Source organism: Scylla paramamosain, chromosome 42, assembly GCF_035594125.1.
Source record: "Scylla paramamosain isolate STU-SP2022 chromosome 42, ASM3559412v1, whole genome shotgun sequence".
Taxonomy (NCBI): Eukaryota; Metazoa; Arthropoda; class Malacostraca; order Decapoda; family Portunidae; genus Scylla; species Scylla paramamosain.
Genome location: NC_087192.1, coordinates 1427501 through 1440000, shown reverse-complemented (window position 1 = coordinate 1440000; position 12500 = coordinate 1427501). Strand labels below are relative to the sequence as shown.

General features: G+C 38.3%; 1 protein-coding gene and 1 non-coding gene across 2 annotated transcripts in view; one reads left to right on the top strand and one right to left on the bottom strand.

Moving 5' to 3' along the window:
• LOC135093358 (uncharacterized) overlaps nt 1–12500 on the top strand; it is a 166678-nt gene that overhangs the window by 14293 nt on the left and 139885 nt on the right. The gene's annotated exons all lie outside the window — the stretch shown is intronic.
• On the bottom strand, nt 1244–1334 carry Trnay-gua (transfer RNA tyrosine (anticodon GUA)). Its single transcript is given in 2 exon segments — nt 1244–1279; nt 1298–1334. It is a non-coding gene; the product is annotated as a tRNA-Tyr (tRNA).

Here is a 12500-nt window from a genome sequence, read left to right as displayed (position 1 = left end):
ATGTCTGTACAGTGTAAGGCCTTTAAATGTCTGGACAGTGAAGGCCTTTAAATGTCTGGACAGTGAAGGCCTTTAAATGTCTGTACAGTGAAGGCCTTTAAATGTCTGTACAGTGTAAGGCCTTTAAATGTCTGTACAGTGTAAGGCCTTTAAATGTCTGGACAGTGAAGGCCTTTAAATGTCTGGACAGTGAAGGCCTTTAAATGTCTGTACAGTGAAGGCCTTTAAATGTCCTGTACAGCGTTGTGAATTTAAAATGTTTCTTTATACTATGATAATCATTACTTTTAAAATTTTCCGGTAGATTTTTCTGAGTACAAGAGAATATCAATTACACATCCTGCTCATCTCGCTGACACACACACACACACACACTCACACACCCACTTAATTAATCTAGTTTTACCCTTTACGTTCAAGTTTGAATAAAGACGTACCAAACATGCCCGCGAGATCACACATCATTACATTCCATACAACATTTTAACAGCAAGGTGTGTAGTGAAATATAAATACTAAAATATTACAATAAATATTACAATAACGAGTCAAAACGCACTGTTAGTACATAATATTATAACTGAGTTTGTTGCCTGAAGACCTATCCGGAAAACAACAAAGCAGCTCCAGAACAATTTGTCGTAAAAGAGAGTGTACTTGGCTGTGAGAGTTATAAAAGAGAAAGTAATTGTTAGTTACGAGTGTAGCAGAGCGAGGCGAGGCGAGGCGCAGTGTGTTCGGGAAGGTGTAGGGAAGACAGGAACAGTGAACCGTCTGCCATCAGTCAACTCAAAAAATTTCTAGGAATCGTACTTTGTTTTACTCCATCAACCTGTTTGTTCGAGGAGTGTGGAGTGTGTTCGGGGAGGTGAAGGAGTGGAGGCGGTGATGGTCAATTGTCTGGCATCAGTGTAAGTTGTCTGGCATCAGTGTAAGTTGTGTGGCATCAGTGTAAGTTGTGTGGCATAGTTTAACTAAGAAAATCTCTACGAATCGTTCTTTCTTTTACTCCCTCGGCAGAGTGTAAAGGGAAGGTGAAGGAGTGGAGGCGGTGATAGTAACGTATCTAACTTGTCTGGCATCAAAACTAACAAATTCTCTCCACCTAATTTGTTCACAGCTTAGTGCCGAGTCAACAGGAAGCTGTAAAAGATTTTTTTTTTCTTTTTTAAAGATATAAGAAAATAAGGAAATATACAGGAAGCCATTAGGCCTACCACGTGGCAATCCATGAAAAATGTTGTCCTTCGAACCGGATTCGAACCAGTGACCTATGGATGTCTATTTCTTATGTCAACTACAGTCCACCGCTCTACCAACTGAGCTATCGAAGGGATGAAAGAAAAATAAAGATGCGTATGTTTTAAACACGGATTGCCACGTGTAGGCCTACTGGCTTTTTGTGGCTCCCTTTATGCTCTTATGCTCTCATTAATCCTTTCATTACTATGGTCGTCTTTGTTAGGACTGACATCACTGTAGGAAAAAAAAAAGGTAGTGAGGTTTAATTTAATCCTTGCGAAACTATTGAAATACGTTTTTAAAGACACTGTAGCAGAAAAAATTAAGTCTTTTTGAAAGTTGTACACGATAAAAGAAAGGAATGACTAGCAGTGAAAAGGTTAAGGGTGACGAGAAACAGAAGAGCTACCAGAGGAAAACTGTGTGTGGATAATGCATGTTTGACTTGAACGGCAATTACGCATTTTCATTGAAAGAGGAAATAGCTGTCAAAGGAAAACTGCATCAGGATAACGTATATAGTTAACTTGAAAGACAATGATGCACTATTGATAAAGAGATAAGTAACAGCAACAAGAGATATGCATAACGCTCAATTTTCTATATCAGCGCTTTTAAGAATAAGTATTGTTAATCGTTACCCCCACACAAAGGCTGACATTAATGTTGATAATCGCCGTAATACACAGATAGACTACTCGTGTTGGCCTGGCGGTGCTCAAAATACAGGACTGAGGTATTACATAAAAACAAAATATAAACCCACCAAAAATCCCAAAATCCAAATATAATTCCCATAAGAACGTTTAAATCCAAAATATAAAAAAAGATAACAAGATAAAAAAAAATATAAAAGATAACAAGTCCCTCAGTTTAAGATACAATCCCAACAAGAATCTTTTAATCCAAAATATAACCAACACATTTACTTTCGCTGCAAAACTAAACGTAGAGAGAAAACCGTAGCGTATGAAGCGTCTCACCGCATCGAGTCGTAACCCTTTCACTGGGAGAGGCAACAGTTCACACCACTGAGCACAATACATGACATCTTTATAAGCGTCTACAAGAAAGGAATTAAAAGGATATATATTGCAATTTCTACCCCGTATAATGCTTGGGCGTGGCTGTAGAAAGAGGAAATGTCTCGGAGTGGTCAGTGGTTAAGAAAACATGTGTCTCAAATAGCAGCGAAAGGGTTAATTACGCACATGAACACCACCCACACGCCTTAATTAGCACATGTAATTTCACGCCCCTGTTGTGTTGTTGTCACGCCACTCTCTCAGTCTAGAGAACCGCTGCCACGAACACTCTTTGAATTCCATCTGGACACGTTGAGAAGTAACAATCAGAAGACCAGAATAGGATAGGATGAAGAGAAAAAAATGGTAACAACACAACGAGGCAGCACATAAACAAAGATAACAAGAATAGCAAGAACAACACAAGCACAATATCAACACAACAACAGCAATAACAACCACAGCAACACGACAACAACAACAACGACAACAACAACAACAACAACAACATTTCAGTGACAAACAGAGGGGTCCTTGGAGAGATAAAGGGAGATAGGCAATAAAAGCAAGAGAAAGAAAAAAAAGGACAAGAAGTAACGACATAAAAAGAAGAGAGAAGGAAAAAGGGGGGAAAAAAGTGAAGTGGTAAAATTTAATAGAAAAAAACAGAAAAATAACAAGAAAATAAAAAAAAAGGAAAAATGAAAGAGAACCAAGAAAATACGTATAAAAACAAGAAAAGATAAATAAAAATAGAAAGAGAAGAAGAACTGGAGATGAAAGCGAAACGAAATTATGAAAACAAGAACACGTCGAAAAAAAAAACGAGAAAAAAACAAGCACAAGCAAAAACAGAAAAGTAAATTATGTAAAAAAAAAAGAAAGAAAAATCAATCAATGAAAATAAAAAACAAACAAACAAAACAAAATAAATGACGCAAAAAAAAAAGCCAGTGAAAAAAAAAACAATATAAAACATAACAAAAGAAAAAAAATTGCAGAAATCAACAAAAATAAATAGCAAACAAGAAAATAAAAAGAAATAAATAAAGTAAAACAAAAAAAAAAGCGACGAAGGATTTAACGTGCAACCTTGATCAGCACGAGAACTTTTTCAAGAAGCGTGAGTGCTGAGTGATGGAAGGGACCGGGTCAGGGGCGTGGATTAAATGGGTGAGGGGCGAGGCTGGGGCAGGTGGGGGTCTGGGTGGGGGCACGGGGTTGTGTGAGGGGTGCGCTGACCCCCAAGGAGCGAGAGGCGAAGCAGCAGCAGTAGCACCGAGCCGTCACTGTCCAGAATAAATGACAGTCGATTATGACCATCAAACTTTCTCCTTCATGTTTCCTGCCCCGCCTGAACTTGTCGACTTCTCTCTCTCTCTCTCTCTCTCTCTCTCTCTCTCTCTCTCTCTCTCTCTCTCTCTCTCTCTCTCTCTCTCTCTCTCATCTTTTTCATTTTTTCTTATATAGATACAAAAAAACATCTGTTAATTCTTATTCTCTCTGTTAGTGTCTTTTATTCCATATGATTAATCTATTTTATCCTTGAATATTATTTTTTTAAACAGGTATCATCTATTAATTTAGTTTAATCATATTTTCTTCATTTATTATTACTTATATTAATTTGCCTTTTGTTCTGGTATTAGTTTTTCACTTTACTTTCTTTTTTTTTATTTCTTACACTCTTTTCTTCATTACGTCTGTTGCATCACTGGTTTTCATTTCCACCGCAACCTCCGCCTCACTGTGATATTTTTATTTAAACCTACATATTTTTCTTTTCTATTTTCCTTTTAATCATTCACTTCATTCATCAGTCATTTATTTACCTTTCATTTCGCGATTCCTTTATTTTTTTTTATTGCCAGAATGCTCATATCCTTTCCTTTAATAATTTCCTTTATTCGTCATTCATTTCCGTTCATTCCTTTACTTTTTTTTCCTATTTATGTCACCTATTTCATTCATTTTTTCCCCTCTTACCTTTTTTCCTTATTTTTTTCCAGTCCTTTACCTATACTTTTTCCCCCATCTCTCTCTCTCTCTCTCTCTCTCTCTCTCTCTCTCTCTCTCTCTCTCTCTCGTGAGCGTTGCCGAATCCATTAGGGAAATTGAGACGGATTAGCAAATCTATTCAAATATACATGCGTGGTAGAGGCACCCGTAGAAAGTGGTGGTGGTGGTGGTGGTGGTGGTGGTGGTGGTGGTGGTGGTGGTGGTGGTGGTGGTGGTGGTGGTGGTGGTGGTATTTTTAACGGTGTAATAAATAATGGTAGAATTTATTAAGATGTGATGAATTTTTTGAAGAATGTAGAGATGAGGAGTAATAATGATAATAATAATAATAATAATAATAATAATAATAATAATAATAATAATAATAATAATAATAATAATAATAATATATGACGATAAAAAATAGTAACAAGGGACAAAAATTTAAAGGAAAACAACAAACATCTGAGAAAGAGAGAGAGAGAGAGAGAGAGAGAGAGAGAGAGAGAGAGAGAGAGAGAGAGAGAGAGAGAGAGAGAGTATGGTAATTGTCGAGTCTGGTGCCAAATATTTACTAACAAAAACATTATTCGCACCTAGACACTCAATTCTCTCTCTCTCTCTCTCTCTCTCTCTCTCTCTCTCTCTCTCTCTCTCTCTCTCTCTCTCTCTCTCTCTCTCTCTCAGTAACGCGGTAAATAAATGCATGAAGTCGAGGGAATGACAAGGGAGATGGGAAAAGTCGACGGAATAGTAAATTTAACTCACGACTTTTTACTAGTGTTATAAAAATATGACTACTACTAATCCTACTACTACTACTACTACTACTACTAGACTACTACTACTATTACTACTAACTATTGAACAAGATCTACAAATACAAAACCTAATAGCGCATTTCCGGTATGGGATGACGGTAAGAGCAGCACAGACGCAGTGTATTGGGTTATACGTAACAAACAATACGGTGCCTTAATAACTAAGGGTGTATAGACTCAGTTTGCCGCGCTCGAAAAGACGTGATTTTTCGGGGCACGCAGCGGGCAGGAGCATCAGGCAGCGCCAGCGTTCACATGTCGTCAGGTCGTAAAATTAAACCCCTCACTCTCAGTCCTCGGTAGTATAGTGGTTAGTATCCCCGCCTGTCACGCGGGAGACCGGGGTTCGATTCCCCGCCGGGGAGATAATAACTTTTTAATACTGATATTACTTAGTTTTGTAGCGATATTAGTATTTTTGTAGTCGTATGTTAATCACTTTGGATTGTGAAGCAGCCGCTCAGCAGCCAGACCTTGATAACATGAGAATGGAAGGACTGATGGCAAGAACATTTTCGTCCTTGTAATAGCAAGTACAAAGTTTTCAGCGTTGAGAGGAGGGGAGGTCCACAACACGATACACAGTAAAGGAAGGGGCTGCGGTGAGACTGGCGGGCGGAGAGAGCTATAGTTGGTGTGATGTCCGTCAGAGAAAACAAAGCACTGAGGCGGAAAACACAGCAAGCGGTGAATTAGTAGTCAAGTTTATGAGTGCAAATAGTACGAGTGCAAATAGTTAGGATAATATCTGGCACTGGTCAGACACGCATTAGAAAAGAAATACAAGTTTGTTAGAGAATGACTACAAAGATACAATGGGGGCCAAACATTCCTTATGGGAGAGGAATGAAGTTTTTAAATTTACACTCGCTGGAAAGGCGCACTAAATTTTGAGAGGACCTTGACAGAGGCATGTGAGCGACGTAAGGGATGTAACAAGGGTGATACAAATGAAATGGTAATCAGAATAAAACTAGATATAGCAAGCAAAACTAGATATAGCGAGGTTGAAGCGGTTAAATTTACATTCTCTAGAGAGACGTAGGATAAGAGGGGACCTGATAGAAGTCTTTAAGTGGTATAAGGGTTATAACAAGGGAGATGTAAGCAAAATTCTTAGGATCAGCAACCAGGGTAGAACAAGAAATAACGGGTTCAAGCTTGAAAAATTTAGGTTTAGGAAGGAGATAGGAAAAAATTGGTTCTCGAATAGAGTGGTAGATGAGTGGAACGGACTCAGTAATCATGTAGTTAGTGCTAGGACACTAGAGAGCTTTAAGAGAAGATTAGACAAGTTTATGGATGGGGATAACAGATGGAAATAGGTAGGAGTGTTTCATACAGGGACTGCCACGTGTAAGCCTGGTCGCTTCTTGCAGCTTCCCTTATTTCTTATGTTCTTATGTTAAGTTCAAGCTGAAAAGTTCAAATAAAAAAAAAAATAAATAAATAATCTGGTTCTTAGTAAGAGTGACAGATGACAGAGACACGGTAATCAGGCTGTTAATTCTGAGTCTTTAACGAGCTTGAAAAGATAAGATAAATTTATAGATAGGAATGATAAGTGAATATACATAAGTAGCGATGCTTTATACAGGGACTGCCACGCGTGGGTCTGCTGGATGGTTGCAGCTTTCCTTAGCTTCTTTTGTTCATATTGAATTGCTTCAGCAGAGGACATGAGGACAGGTGCCGCGGGAGAGGACAAACACAGCCCGAGAGTTAAGAAGTATTAACCCTTTGACTGCCACTTGGTACACCTTTCCCTCATTACCAGTCACTCTGAGACAGCCACATCTAGTCTCTGAGGTGGGAAGAAATTGTAAAATGTATTCTTTTCATCGGTAACTTTCTTGTAGATGCTTATAAAGACTTCACGCATTGCTTCTGGTGCTGCTAATTGAAAAAGTTAATATATACAGTGAAAGAGTTAATACATTGAAATACTAACCCTTTCAATTTGTACCACTTAAATTCTCGCTACTTCATCCCCTCCTTTTATATATTCACATTTTCATTGCAGTTTAATACATTTTACCGTACCAAAATTTCGTTTTTAATATCACTGTTTTGACTCGCCATCCTTGCTGCTTAGAACGTCTTGCAGCGGCGCGATGTGACAACGATGTTACGGCACCATGAATCAAATCAAGCAATAATTCAACGAAGTGTAAATACAGTATGGTGAACGAGAAACTAGCAAAAGAGAGGAGCTTTGGTAATATCAAAACAATTAGGAGGCAGCAGGATGAGACACACTTGGAAAAAGACATCAACTATAATTCAGGAAACACACATAAGGGAAAAAATTATCAAAGAAATCACGGGAACAGTTGTGAAGAATGAAAGACAATGGAACACAGACTTTGAAGGAGAATGAAGGTGAAGGTGATGAACAATGAAGATAAAGAGATGAGGATGATGCTGTGAAGACAATACTTCTATCTGTAAATGCTATTATCATTACAATTATGATCACTACTACTAGAAATACTACTACTACTACTACTACTACTACTACTACTACTACAACTACTACCACTACATGACGCTATGAACACAATATGTACTTCCATCTACTACTGCTACTACCACTACTACTACTACTACTTCTAACAACAACAACAACAACTAGAACCACAAACAAACAAAGGGCAGTAAAAATTCGCAATACCAGAGAGAAACTACGTAGCAGGTCAAGTGTTACGCAAGAAGAGGCTTTTATTTTTCCTTGTGATAAATATGAAGTGTCTGAGAAATTAGGCGAGACAATTATGCGGTAATGATGCTCAGTGTGGTTAACGATCGCGGTGTAAAACAAAATAAATAAATAAATGAAAGTGAGGGAGAAAAATAAAAACGAGGTTGACATTCGTGGTGGTGGTGGTGGTGGTGGTGGAGGAACACAGAAAAAGAAGGGAGAAAAGGAAGGAGAACGGAAGAGAAAACAAAGAAAAGAGAAAGAGAAAATTATAAAAAGAAAAAAAATGCAAGAAGATGGAGAAAAAGAAAGACAAAACAAAGAAAAGAGAAAGAGAAAATTATAAAAAGAAAAAAAATACAAGGAAGCGGAGAAAAAGAAAGACAAGAACAAGAACAAAAGAACAAAAAACAAGAACAAGAAAGAAGAAGAAGAACAAGAAAGAAGAAGAACAAGAAGGAAGAAAGACAAGAAGAAGGAAGAAGGACAAGAAAGAAGAAAAAGAAATTAAGTGAAGATGATGTTGATAATGAATAAAATAACGATGATAATGACGACAGCGCTGAAAAAGACGAAGATGGACGAGATAGGAAACGCTTAAGAGAAAGTAAACGAGCCAAGACTTCAGCCAGCGAGGATACACAGGCAAGAGGCAACACAGATCAGGAGAATGCACGTAATCAGGTGGTGTTTGCTTGGCCAAGGTATCAAATCCTCCCCACCACTCGCCTGTTTGTTTGCCTTGCTAAGGGCTCTTATCAAACCTAAAGAACACTTGAAATCTTAACCATCTAACTGCTACGGTTCACACACACACACACAAACACACACAAATTTATGGATACAGTGAAAGAAGACGTGCTGGTAACGGAGGAGTGACTGACGAAGGCGCAAATCATGGAACCGTTTAGAGAAAGTTGGTTGATCCGCTGTGGTGACTGGTGACGGGAGCATCGCAAAGGATAAAACGACCGTCAGAATTAATAAAGTAATGTAATGCTACGGTAACCTTACGAAAGAATGTATAACGCAACCGGACTGAAAGGGTTAATATATCATTTCTGACGATCCTCTCTGACTTTAAGGACTGGTGCCTCAGTGGGCCTTTTTTTTCTTATAATTTTGTTACCCTTGGCCAGTGCCCCTCCAACATAAAATAAAATAATAATAATGCTACAGTATAATCTCCAAAGACACCAGTGGCAGTAAAAGAAGCGATGGAGAGGCTCAAAGCTTTCATTGCCTATAGTTTTACTGTTCATAGGTTTTAATCAGGTAATCCAGATCGAGTAACAGGAGTCATACTGTGATTAAAATGCTACACTTATTAGATGGGTTTTTATTAAAGGACTACAATGATGGGGTTATTATTAGCTTATTAAAAGGATACAGGATTAATAAAAAGTGTAATTCTATCTCCTTGCTTGCCAGTTCACGACAGCACGACGATTGTTACTTCATTTGAATTGCTCCTAAAGAATCTACCGCGCGACAATAAAAGTACAAGAACTAAGAGGTGAAATTCTAATCCGCACAATGCTAGTTTATCCTTTCACTTCTAGTCAATCTTTCTTTGCATCACCACTAACTTTTAGAAGACTTGTGTTTATACTACAGTCTCTTAAAAACGTACCTCTGTAACTCTCAAAGATTACATTAACCTCATATTCCTTCCATCAATATTCTCAGAGTTAACATAAGGCGAACATCGCAATAAATGGTTAACGACCGGACGACGACTGTTACTTTATTTCAGTTACTCCGAAAGGATCTACAGAATGAAAATAAAATCACGGCAGCTGAAAGGTCGTAAATACACGATCACCTCCGCGCTGTTTGGGTGCTGCGTCCAAAACTCGCGCCGCACAGCTCCACCGCGCTTTGGACCACGCTCTGCAACGCTTCCGTGCCGCACCACCGCAGCATTCAAAGGCTCCAGTGGAAGTGACAGATTAACACGATTTCCACAACTGCTTTAAACTTCATTCTCGCCCCTAGCGAAAAAAAAAAATAAATAAATAATAAATAAATAAATAGTAGATTCGCTGTTAATAAAGGTGGTTTTTAATCATTGCGAAGTGTAAAGCATCTTGTCGATTAATAAAGAGGCAGCTATTTTGATCCCAACCTAACAAGAGAATATACTGAAAATAATTAAGCAAACAAATATACTAAGTCTATCAATAAATAAATACATAAACAAATAAAAAAATAATGGAATAGATAAGTAAATAATTCAGTGTAATAAAACAACCCATTTTTAGGTCATAAAAAAAAAGATTGACAATTAATTAAAGAACTAGCAATTTTAGGCTTTATCACACACAAAAAAAATAAATAAAACAAAGAAACAAATGAAAATAAATAAATAAATAAATAAATAAATAAATAAATAAATAAATAAGTATCAAAATTTAACAAACCTTATCCAACCTCTTCTCACACTTCACCACCAACAGTGCAGAAAAACAAGGACAGATTAGAGACAAAGACACACGGAGACTTGTACAAAGAAAACGGGAAACGAGTGGCGTGAGGAAAAGGCTGGCGAGGCTGGTCAGGCGAGGCGGGCGAGGCAGGAGCGTGGGGGCAAGATTTGAACTCTGGCGTGCGTGGAGTAAGGGATTAATTGATTGGTGGATTGGTGGATCTGTCATAATAGTGCTTCCCGCGGCGCCACAACACTGCACGTCACGCGGCAGGGGGGAAGGGGGCTGGTGTGGGGGATAGGGGGATGAGGCGAGGCTAAAGGGTACCTGTTAGGAAGAACGAACCGTGGGATGACCTGATAACTGAGAGAGAGAGAGAGAGAGAGAGAGAGAGAGAGAGAGAGAGAGAGAGAGAGAGAGAGAGAGAGAGAGAGAGAGAGAGAATCATAACCAAACATGACACAGTTTCGTTTACTTACATTTCACCCATAACACATTCATTCTCAATAAAGTTAGGTTAAAAAAAAAAGAAGAAAAAGAAAAGAAATTGCTTCTCAGAGTGGCAGCTGAATGGAAGACACTCAGTAGTAATCAGGTTAGTTAGGCTAATGTCGAGTCATTAAGAAGCTTCAAAACATTAGACAAAACAAGAGTATGGATGAGGATGATAGAAACAAACAGGTTCATATAGGACTGCCACATGTAGACCTGATGACTTCTTGCACCTTCCTCTGTTTTATTATGTTCAGTATCATCACATTAATGTATCCATGCTGCTTAAAGAGACGAGAAGAAGGGTGGAGAGGAGAGAAGACAGGAGAGGAGAGGAGAGGAGAGGAGAGATGAGAGGAGGAGAGATGAGAGGAGGAGAGAAAAGAGGTACAAAGAAGAGGGAGAGGAATGAGGAAAGACTAGGGAAGAAGAGGGAAGATGTAATAAGGGGGATGAGGAAAAAAAAACGAGAGGAGAGGAGAGGAGAGAGGAGACGGGAGAGGAGACGGGAGAGGAGAGCAAGAAGAAAAAGAAGGAACTAAGATAGCAGTGGCGCTCACACACTGACACACACACACACACACACACACACACACACACACACACATACACACACGAGGCAATGTTCACCTAACAAGGAAGTATTCAGTTATATATTGTTGGGAAATACTGCTTAGACACACACACACACACACACACACACACACACACACACACACACACACACACAGGACCTTATAAACAACAAAATATGACTGAAAATCACATTCTTGAGTGAGTTTCAGAGAGAGAGAGAGAGAGAGAGAGAGAGAGAGAGAGAGAGAGAGAGAGAGAGAGAGAGAGAGAGAGAGAGAGAGAGAGAGAGTTAAATTTGGTAAGAACTTGGTTTAGGCCTAGTGGTGAATGCCCTGTGTGTGTGTGTGTGTGTGTGTGTGTGTGTGTGTGTGTGTGTGTGTGTGTGTGTGTGTGTAAGGTGGATATTGATGCGGACAGGTGTATAGTGACGAGGCGCAGGTGTGTTTAGGAGAAATATATATACACACACATATCACGCCTGTCTTTCTTGGTGTCGAAATAAACATGTGTTGAAGACTGGGTGAAAATAAACAGAAAAATAAGTAAATCAATAAGTAATATAAAAAATACGAAAATCACCATCTTCGTCAATATAAGAGTTTAGAAACACTCTGGGCTTTTCTACGCATTTTGTCGGAAAGAAACTTACAAAAAAATAAATAAATAAAAGGCAGTTGCGTTTATGTTTCCTTGATAAGAAGTTAGGAAAAAGAAACTTAATTATTTTGCTTGATGGAAATTGAAAAAAAAATGTAACAAATTGAAGTGTATGTGTGAGTATTTCTGCGCCTCTTACATAAAAGAAAAAAATTATACTCCAAATTAAGATCCTTTAAAACGCTTTTTGTTCTTACGCTACGTTCGTTATCACAAGAAAAAAAAGGAATATAAAAAAATACTGGATACCACAACTAGGATTAACAACAACAACAACAACAACAACAACAACAATACACATCAGACACTAAAAAATAAAAAAAAGTCACAAAATCCTACGGGAGAAAACACACATTTTAAAAAGAACATAGCTGATCACACCTTCCCTTCCCCCTTCCCTTCCCTTCCCTTCTCTTCCCCTTCCTTCGCCTCCCTTCCCTTCTTTCCTCCCCACAACCCACATCAGAACAAAAGACAACCCAAATTATAAGAAAAGACAGATATAAAGAAATAGAAAGCAGAAAGTTAAAATAAAAAAAGTTATCACATCCTCTTCATT